The sequence below is a fragment of the Diabrotica virgifera genome, chromosome 5 (assembly GCF_917563875.1).
Source record: "Diabrotica virgifera virgifera chromosome 5, PGI_DIABVI_V3a".
Classification (NCBI taxonomy): domain Eukaryota; kingdom Metazoa; phylum Arthropoda; class Insecta; order Coleoptera; family Chrysomelidae; genus Diabrotica; species Diabrotica virgifera.
In genome coordinates, this window is record NC_065447.1 from 213,665,153 (window position 1) to 213,674,501 (window position 9,349).

The window sequence follows — 9,349 nt, forward strand, 5'->3', positions numbered from 1 at the left end:
AGCAACAATATTTTTGTTTATTTTAGTAGTATTTTGTATTTTGACAACGAAACCCGATTTGGCCTTCGAAACGTTAATAAAATAATTTTTTTTGGTAAAATTGTGGCTTATTTCCCATTAAAAGTAATTTAAGGTATTAAGGTCAAAAAGTCTTCTTTTATTTTTCTCAAAATATTATTTTATGCGATTTTACAGTGATTTGGTGTTTGTTTAAACAAATTGGCATTTTCTATCGTAAAGTATCAATGGAAAAAATAATATTTTAATAGAAGGGACTCAAATTGTCATTATTTGGCATTATGACAAGTTATTTTGATCCAAAATAAGTTTTTGATCAAATTTTATAGTGTAGAAAACATTAAAATACTGTTTTTTACATTGTCCTCCATTCCCAAAATACGTCATAATCGATTTGGCTGAAAATTTGCCCACAGATAGCCAACACATAGGACTTTAAGTGGTTAGAAGGATTTGAATAATACTACAATACCAAAAAGTTTCATGCAATAATATACTACTCAAAATTATATCTTATTATACTTAATTCTATCTATATTATACTCAAAATTATACTAAGTCCAGTCGGGATAGCATTATACCTTGCATGCCGAGATGCCCAAAATTTTATATTTCTAATATTTAGGGGGGTAAATAGTAGCCTAAGTTTAAAATTGCGAATGAATTCCTCTTTTACGTTAACCGCCATCTTGATTTTAAAAGAGAACAGTTTTTGCTCCATATCTCCGCCATTTTTAACTTTTCGACAAAAATAGTAGGAACTGAAATTGTTCCAAATAAATCGTATTTAAAATTACATATTACAATTTCTTAACAATTTTTGTAGTGAGGTCGGTATTTTCCGAGTTAATTGTACTTACAGTAGACGCCTATATTTTTGACTATGATATTGCATGTAACTTTTTTGGTATTGTAATATACATCATTCAAATCCTTCTAACCGCTTAAAGTCCTGGCTATCTGTGGGCAAATTTTCAGCCAAATCGATTATGACGTATTTTGGAAATGGAGGAAAATGTAAAAAATATGGTATTTAAACGTTTTCTACATTATAAAATTTGATCAAAAACTTGTTTTGAATCAAAATAACTTGTTAAAATGCCATACAATGACATTTTTGAGTCCCTTCGATTAAAATATTATGTTTTCCATTAATACTTTACGATAGAAAATGCAAATTTCTTTAAATAAATACCAAATCACTGTAAAATCGCTTAAAATATCATTTTGAGAAAAAAAAGAAGAAGAAGACAATTCGACCTTAAATGTTTTATTTCTACATCCCGCAGATGCTATATACCAATTTTCAGACAAATCGGAGATCCAAAAGTTTTTTAATCCAAAATTGAGTGATTTGAAATAGAATCACCAGTACATTAAATTTGTATATTTGTTCAGATTTTGAGGATATGTTGGGGCAAAATAACTTCGGTGATTATTTTACCCTTATAGTCCTGTCGCCAGGGGGGGTACAACGGCCTCGTTAATTCAGATGGACTTACCCAAATTTTTTTTATGTATTTTGACCCGTAGAACACGAATTTTTTGGGTAACAGTTGATCCGGATGTCGATAAGATTGTTATAGACCAAGAACTTGAGGAATCAAATAACAGCGATTTTTGGCAAAACAAAACAATATTTTGTATTTTTTGGGTCATTTTAAGCAAAAAATATTTCTACAAGTTTTTTTAGTAGGATGCACAGTTTTCGAGATAAACGCGGTTGAACTTTCAAAAAATCGAAAAACTGCAATTTTTAAACCCGAATAACTTTTGATTAAAAAATAAAATAGCAATTCTGCTTAGCGCCTTTGAAAGTTCAAGTCAAATTATGTCGGTTTTGATTATTTGCATTGCTAAAAATTTATTGTGTTATTGCTAAACAAAGCTACAAACAACTAGTGCGTGAGTGATGTTTCTATGATTTCTCATTTAAAATCGAACGAGTAGGTAGAATAGGTACTAGTGCAATCAAGACTATTTCTACGTTACATGCGTTAAAACGCATGTAAAAGCACGGGAAACCCTACGTGTTTATAGCTTTGTTAAACAATAAAAAAATAAATTTTTACCAATGCAAATAATCAAAACCGATATAATTTGACTTAAACTTTCAAATGCGGTAAGCAGACTTGCTATTTTATTTTTTAATCAAAAGTTATTCGGGTTCAAAAATTGCAATTTTTCGATTTTTTTAAAGTTCAACCGCGTTTATCTCGAAAACTGTGCATCCTACGAAAAAACTTGTAGAAATATTTTTTACTTAAAATGGCCCAAAAAATACAAAATATTGTTTTGTTTTGCCAAAAATCGCTGTTATTTGATTCCTCAAGTTCTTGGTCTATAACAATCTTATCGACATCCGGATCAACTGTTACCCAAAAAATTCGTGTTCTACGGGTCAAAATACATAAAAAAAACTTGAGTAAGTCCATCTGAATTAACGAGGCCGTTGTACCCCCCCTGGCGACAGGACTATTACTTAGCCTACAAAATAAAGTTTTGAGTTAAAAAAGAATATTTTTAATAACAATAAAATGTGGGTATAGGTACCATCTTTACAGAAATACTGATTAGAACATGAGACTCGCCTTGGAAAATATTTCTTGTGGCCAGCCTTTTAAAAGAGCTGATAGGCCTTATAATTTGCCCTTGCGTACTTTAAACAGAACGGATAAAAATCAAAATGTATTCGTAAGTGAACCAAAAGTAGCCTACTTTATTCATAAGATCATAAGGGAGATGTCAGAAGCATATCGGTACTTAATTTAGACAATTATCAGCCTTTTTGTAAACAGTCCGGGAGACTTATCGGAAAATGAAAGTTTATTCACTGCAGCTTCTAATCCGAAGATTGTTGCTTCAAACCATAAAGTTCGAGCTCTGCTCTGCAGTTATTAGTTCAATCCCAAGTTCTGAAGTTAACACTTTAGAACAGAAAGGTGACTTTAAAAGGAATGAATTCCTATCATTGCTAATGGACACTTTTGTAACTTCATATGATATAATATCTTCACTATCACTACCTCAGGCACCTCCTCAGCCAAGGAGTTCAAGACTTTCGCAAGGATCAATTGTTGTCACCTTCATACCAAATTAACTTTTGATAAAAGAAACACAAAAACCACCAAAGCCAACTTCATAAGTAGCTAGAAAAGCTGTAAGTGGAAAAGTGTTCGGAAAAAAAAGAAAATAAGAGATTTTGATGATGATGAAGACGCCGCCTGTATATTTTGTTCTAAATTATTAAGTAAATCGCAAGCGAAGATTATGTGAATTGTACTTTCTTCTTCTTTTTCTTTAGCCCATTTCTATCCAACTTTGGCAATAGGCCTTCCCCAAATCTTTCCATTTCCGTCTGTCCTTGGCTGCGCTTTTCCAGTTAGTTCCTACAGCTCTTAAAATATCGTCCTTCCATCACATCTGAGGTCTTCCTTTTCCTCTTCTTTCAATCCACGGTCTCCAGTTTTGTATTTCAGCATTCCATCTTTTATCTTTCTGTCTCGCATTGTGGCCCGCAAATCTCCATTTTAACCCTGTTATATGTTCAGTTACATTTTTTAATTTTGTTTTCTCTCTTATCCATTTGTTTGATTTTCTGTCTTGTAGTTTTATTCCCAACATCTATCTTTCCATTTTTCTCTGAGTTATTTCTATTTTGTTTATGTTGGCCTTTGTTAATGTCCATGTTTCTCAGCCATACGTTAGAACAGGAAGGATGCACTGGTCAAATACACGGGTTTTTAGGTACTGTTGTATCTTTGTGCTTTTAAGTTTCCATATTAACTTTCCAAACGCTGCCCATGCCAATCGGATTCTTCTCTGTACTTCAATTGGTTGGTTCTCTTTATTAGCTTTGATTATTTGACCCAGGTATATATAGTCGTCAACAACCTCAATATTCACATTATTTATATTTATATTTATTCTGTCATTTGTATTTGTCATGATTTTTGTTTTACTCATGTTCATTTTTAATCCTATCTTCTCTGATGCGTGTGCTAGTTGAGTCAACATTGTGTCTAGTTCTTCTTGGTTGGTTGTAATAAGGACAACATCATCGCAATATCTGACGTGATTGAGATTCACAAAGGATTGCACTTTGCACCACAATAAATAACACAATATGACACATTCTATGACACGACACATTGGTGTCATAGAAGTCTCATTTTTTTGGTGTCATAAAAGTCTCAAATCAATTGGAAGTTCTGTAACCTGTTCCACAATTAAAACTTCCCCTGTTCCAGTGTTCCCGTACATCAAAGTTTGTCCGACTAGACACCGTTAAGCTATGAATAAATTTTCAGTTTGCTATCAATAAACTTTTTTTTGTACGCAGGATGCAGGCCACTCCTCCAAGTGCCAAGCTCTAATTTTTTTTATTTTATCTCTCTCCCCTATATCTCGTTTTCCTTTTTACATATTATATCAATAGTCTACTGTATACTGAAATAATTATTTATTTTTAATTTCAATTTGAAATTCCGTCCTATTTCTTCAATAATAATAATTCGAAAACAATAGAGCTCTGTCATCCCAAACAAATTAGGCATACTAAATGAAAGATTTTATTTTTAAAAACAATGACTGCTGTATTTATATTAAAGGCTTTTAGGTTCCCTTCTATTAAGTCATGTATATTTACAATTTGTATAAATTTAGCTTTTCTAGTTTCTTCATGGTCTATTAGTGGTTTTTCCTAATATTTGAATTTGTGTATGTTGGCTTTCAGATAAGACTTTAGTGCAATTAATTCTGTTTTTTAATCCTGTTTCATGCATTTCAACATTTCTCCAAAGAATTTCAAAATTACGCCCAGAAAATTTCAAATAATTTATCTTTCTTCTTCTTCTTCTTCTTCTTTTTATGTAGACATATGGCTCTGTCTGTTTTTCAATGCGCCTAAAATAAGTTGTCACTCCATCGTTTTTGTGGTCTTTCCACTGATCGTTTTCCTATTGGGAAAACGTCTCTCGTCGTCTACTACGCCATCTCTTATCATTCGGCTTATATGCTCGTTTCATTCTACTCTTCTGTTTTTTATCCAGTTAGTAATGTTGTCTATCTTGCATCTCCACCGTATATGTGCAGTTCTATCTCTGTCCCATAGTGTGTTATCATCAATTTTTTCAAGGGTTTTCATCTCTGCTATTTCTAACATTCTTTGGTCCTGTCCGTATCAGGTCGTGTTTCTGCCGCGTAAGTCATTATTGGTCTGATGGCTGCTTTGTAAATTCTGCCTTTCATTTCTTTTTCGATATTTTTATTTCTCCACATTGTTTCATTTAGACAACCTGTGGCTCTGTTTACTTTATTCACTTGATCTTCCACTTCTGTTTCAAGATTTCCGTAGCTAGATAGGGCTCAATAACTTCTGAACGGCTTAACCGATTTTGATCATTAAACATGAGTTTAAAACGTATTGATAAGTAATATCTGATGCATCTAAGGTCAAGTATGATAACTGAAGGCATTACAGGAATTATTGAGCTTGAAAAACCGGTTCTCCCATAAAAATAGATTTGATTATATTTATGAAGCCTATAACTTAAAAATTCGAATTTTCCCATATATGAGGTATACACCGTTAGACGCGTCTAGGGTCCTACTACAAACGCTCAGTTATTGGCGCAATTCGTAGGTTGAAATTTTGAGTAATTGTCGAAAAACCAAAATTTTCAAAGTTTATTTTTTCAGTTTTTTGGCTATACAAGCCGTGTGTATGTAAGTATGATCGTGACCGCTTAGGCACCATTTGAAAGCTTAACTCAAAACTATTGATTTGGTGTATTTGCGGTTTTCCTGCCTCTTTTTGAACCTAAGATAATATATATATATATATATATACACCCAAAAATATGCCATTTTGTATCTACCTAGCCCTATAGCTGGCTTATGGTTGGTTAAAAGTCACAAACTACACCGTTTCTGAATCGGCCCTAACACCATCTTGAAACATAGAAAAACAATTTAGATCGGTGTAACTTTTCCACACACATACATACGTACATATGTACATACATCATAAAGGAGTACGACCGTCAATTCCAATATAACAAAGGAGCACTCGTAAGTGTAGGGTTTTATCGGTCAAGTGGGTGAAAAAAGAGACAAAGAATTCGGCTACTTCATCTATTTATTGAAGACGTTTCGTCTACTGCTCAGTAGACATCATCAGTTCATCTACAAAAAGAGTGTTATAAGATGTGTTCTTATAACACTCTTTTTGTAGATGAACTGATGATGTCTACTGAGCAGTAGACGAAACGTCTTCAATAAATAGATGAAGTAGCCGAATTCTTTGTCTCTTTTTTCACCCACTTGACCGATAAAACCCTACACTTACGAGTGCTCCTTTGTTATATGTACATACATCTTCTTCTTCTTCAGGTGCCGTCCTCGTTCCGAAGTTTGGCTATCATCAAGGCTATGCGTATTTTTGATACCGTAGATCTAAATAATTGGCAGCTGCTGCACTTGTACCAATCTCTTAAATTCTTTAACCATGAATGTTTTCTTCTGCCAATGGATCTTTTACCTATTATTTTTCCCTGAATAATTAATTGTAGTAGCTGGTACCTTTGTCCCCTCATTATATGTCCCAAGTATTGCAGTTTGCGCTTTTTAATAGTAAGCGCAAGTTCTTTTTCTTTCTGCATCCTTCGCAACACTTCCATGTTTGTCACTCTCTCTGTCCACGATATTCTCAGTATCCTGCGGTACATCCACATCTCGAATGCTTCTATTTTCCTTGTATCGATCTTTTTCAGTGTCCAAGCTTCCATTCCATAGAAAAGAACTGACAGCACGTAACATCTCATGAGGCGAATTTTAAGATTTAAACTTAGCTCTCTTCCGCATAAAACTGTTTTCATTTTGGTAAAAGTAGCTCTAGCTTTTTCTATTCTGATCTTGATTTCTTCAGAGTTGTCGTTGTTTTCATTAATAACAGTTCCCAGGTAATTATATTTTCTAACACGCTCAATTCTTTGATCATGTACGATTATGTCAGAAAAATTTTGTGGAGATTTCGACACCATCATTATTTTTGTTTTTTTGATGTTAAGTGATAAACCGAACTTTTCGCTGCACTCTACTATTCTGTTTATCAGTGTTTGGAGATCTTCCGGGGTGTCTGCTATTAATACTGTGTCATCAGCGTATCTCTGTACATACATACATATCCACAAACATTTTCCCCTTTTTAAATAAAACTTGAGTCATATTTCTGAGCTCGGTAACTTGTGAATGGTATAACTGATTTTCAAAATTAGACATGCGTTGAAAATTTAATGATCAGTACTATCAAAATCCGCAAAGGTCGGACTTAAATTTTTTAAATTTTTGGGAGTTTTGTGGACGAGAACGAAAAAAAATGGGAAGGGCCGTAAAATCCACACCCTTGGACCAAAATGGAGAGTTGACATATGGATGGGCGAATCTTTTCCTAAACTTTAAGATGGGATTTGGTCCAATTTTCAATTCAGTCAGATTTAGAAAATCAAAAATTTCGTGTATATATAGTGTCGCTTGTAGGGGTATTGTGCGCCATTGACGAGAACTGCCGTTCTCTGGTAATAGCTGAAGTGTTAGTATGAACGAGCCAAGTAAATTAATTTGCTGCCAGAGTGCACCTGTATAGGCATGGATCCCGCGTACCAAAAAAAGTTTATTAATAGCAACATGAAAATTTGTTAAGAGCTTAACGGTGTCTAGTCGGACAAACTTTGATGTATGGGAACACTGGCACAGGGTAAGTTTTAATTGAGGAACGTGATTTTAATTGTGGAACTTGTCATCCTGACAAGTTTATGATTGTGAAAACTAGCAGGTTATTTTTAAGATTATTCAATAGCAAACTTTATAAAATATATGAAAAAATGTTTGTCCGACAAACATGTTGGTCATTTTAATAAGTCCGACACGTAGAACATCTTAAACGACAGAAATTATGTTGGTGATAAATAGCTGTCTGATTTTTTCATGGGAGTTTAATGAAAGGGTAACAAATCAATTGGAAGTTCTGTCCGACAAAATACATGGGACGTTTTCGTAATCTGGCGTTCAAAACCTGTAACCTGTTCCACAATTAAAACTTCCCGTTTTCCAGTGTTTCCTACATCAAAGTTTGTCCGACTAGAGACCTTTAAGCTATTAACAAATTTTCAGCTTGCTTTAACCCTTATCCGGGCAAGTGGTGCTCAATAGGCCCGAAACGCCCTGTCTTTTATATGGAAGTAAAATGTCTTACCCGGATAAGGGTTAATAAACTATTTTTTGGTAAGCGGGATCCAGACCTAGTAGTAAATTAACTATTATAGTGTCATAATACTCTTTCTCCTAATTCAAATTCTTGAATTATTGTCAGAATGTTTGATCTGTTGTCTGTTTTATTTATATATCGTAATGTGGAAATCCCTTTGCAAACATCGTAAAATAAAACATCGGCAGCTATTCATACTCTTATGTATAATTTTTCAATCTTTACAGGCACCTATTGACCACTATTCAAACATTGAATCAAGAGATAAGCTATAACCATAGCGCAATCCGGACAGAAAAGTTCAAAGATCCTGACGTATAAAAATGTAGGACCTAACCCAATTTTTATTACATGCCCCAGCTGCAGAAACAGCGGAACCACCAAGGTGGCATTTAAAGTATCAAAAAAGACACTGTTATGGTCGGTACTATTAACGATGTGTTGCCTGTGGTGGCTGCCTTGTTTCATGGGGGCTACCAAAGTGGCAGTTCACAGTTGTGGAACATGTAGTGCTTTTATAGGAAAATCTAAATAAAATATTTTGTTTGGTACACCTTGGATCTAGTAGATTCACCAAAATAAAGTTTATAATATATGTACAGCAATTCAATGCATATTTTTGTTTTATTTGATGTGCACATCATTTTAATCATCATCATCATTTTCTGTGCATTTATCCCTATGAGGGGTCGGCTTCCCTAATTGCATTTCTTCATAAGTTTCTATCTTGAGTCATATCAATATCAATCCTCTTTACCGACATATCCTGCCTGTTTCCCCCAGGTCTGCTTTGGTCTTCCTCTTCTACTCCTTTCAGAAAGCCTCACATTAGCAATTGCTCACATTGGGCTATTAAAATCTCGAAGTTTAACATGACTAGATCATTTTAACCCATGCTTTCTTGTCTTGGCATCAATTGTTGCCACCCTAGACTTCTCTTTCCTTTTTTATTACTCCACTCCTCTATCTAACCTCTTTCATCTTTCCTCTTCCATTTTAAGTGCCTAACATTCAGTTCCGTACACCATAGCCGGTCTTAGGGCTGTTTTACAGAATTTTTCTTTC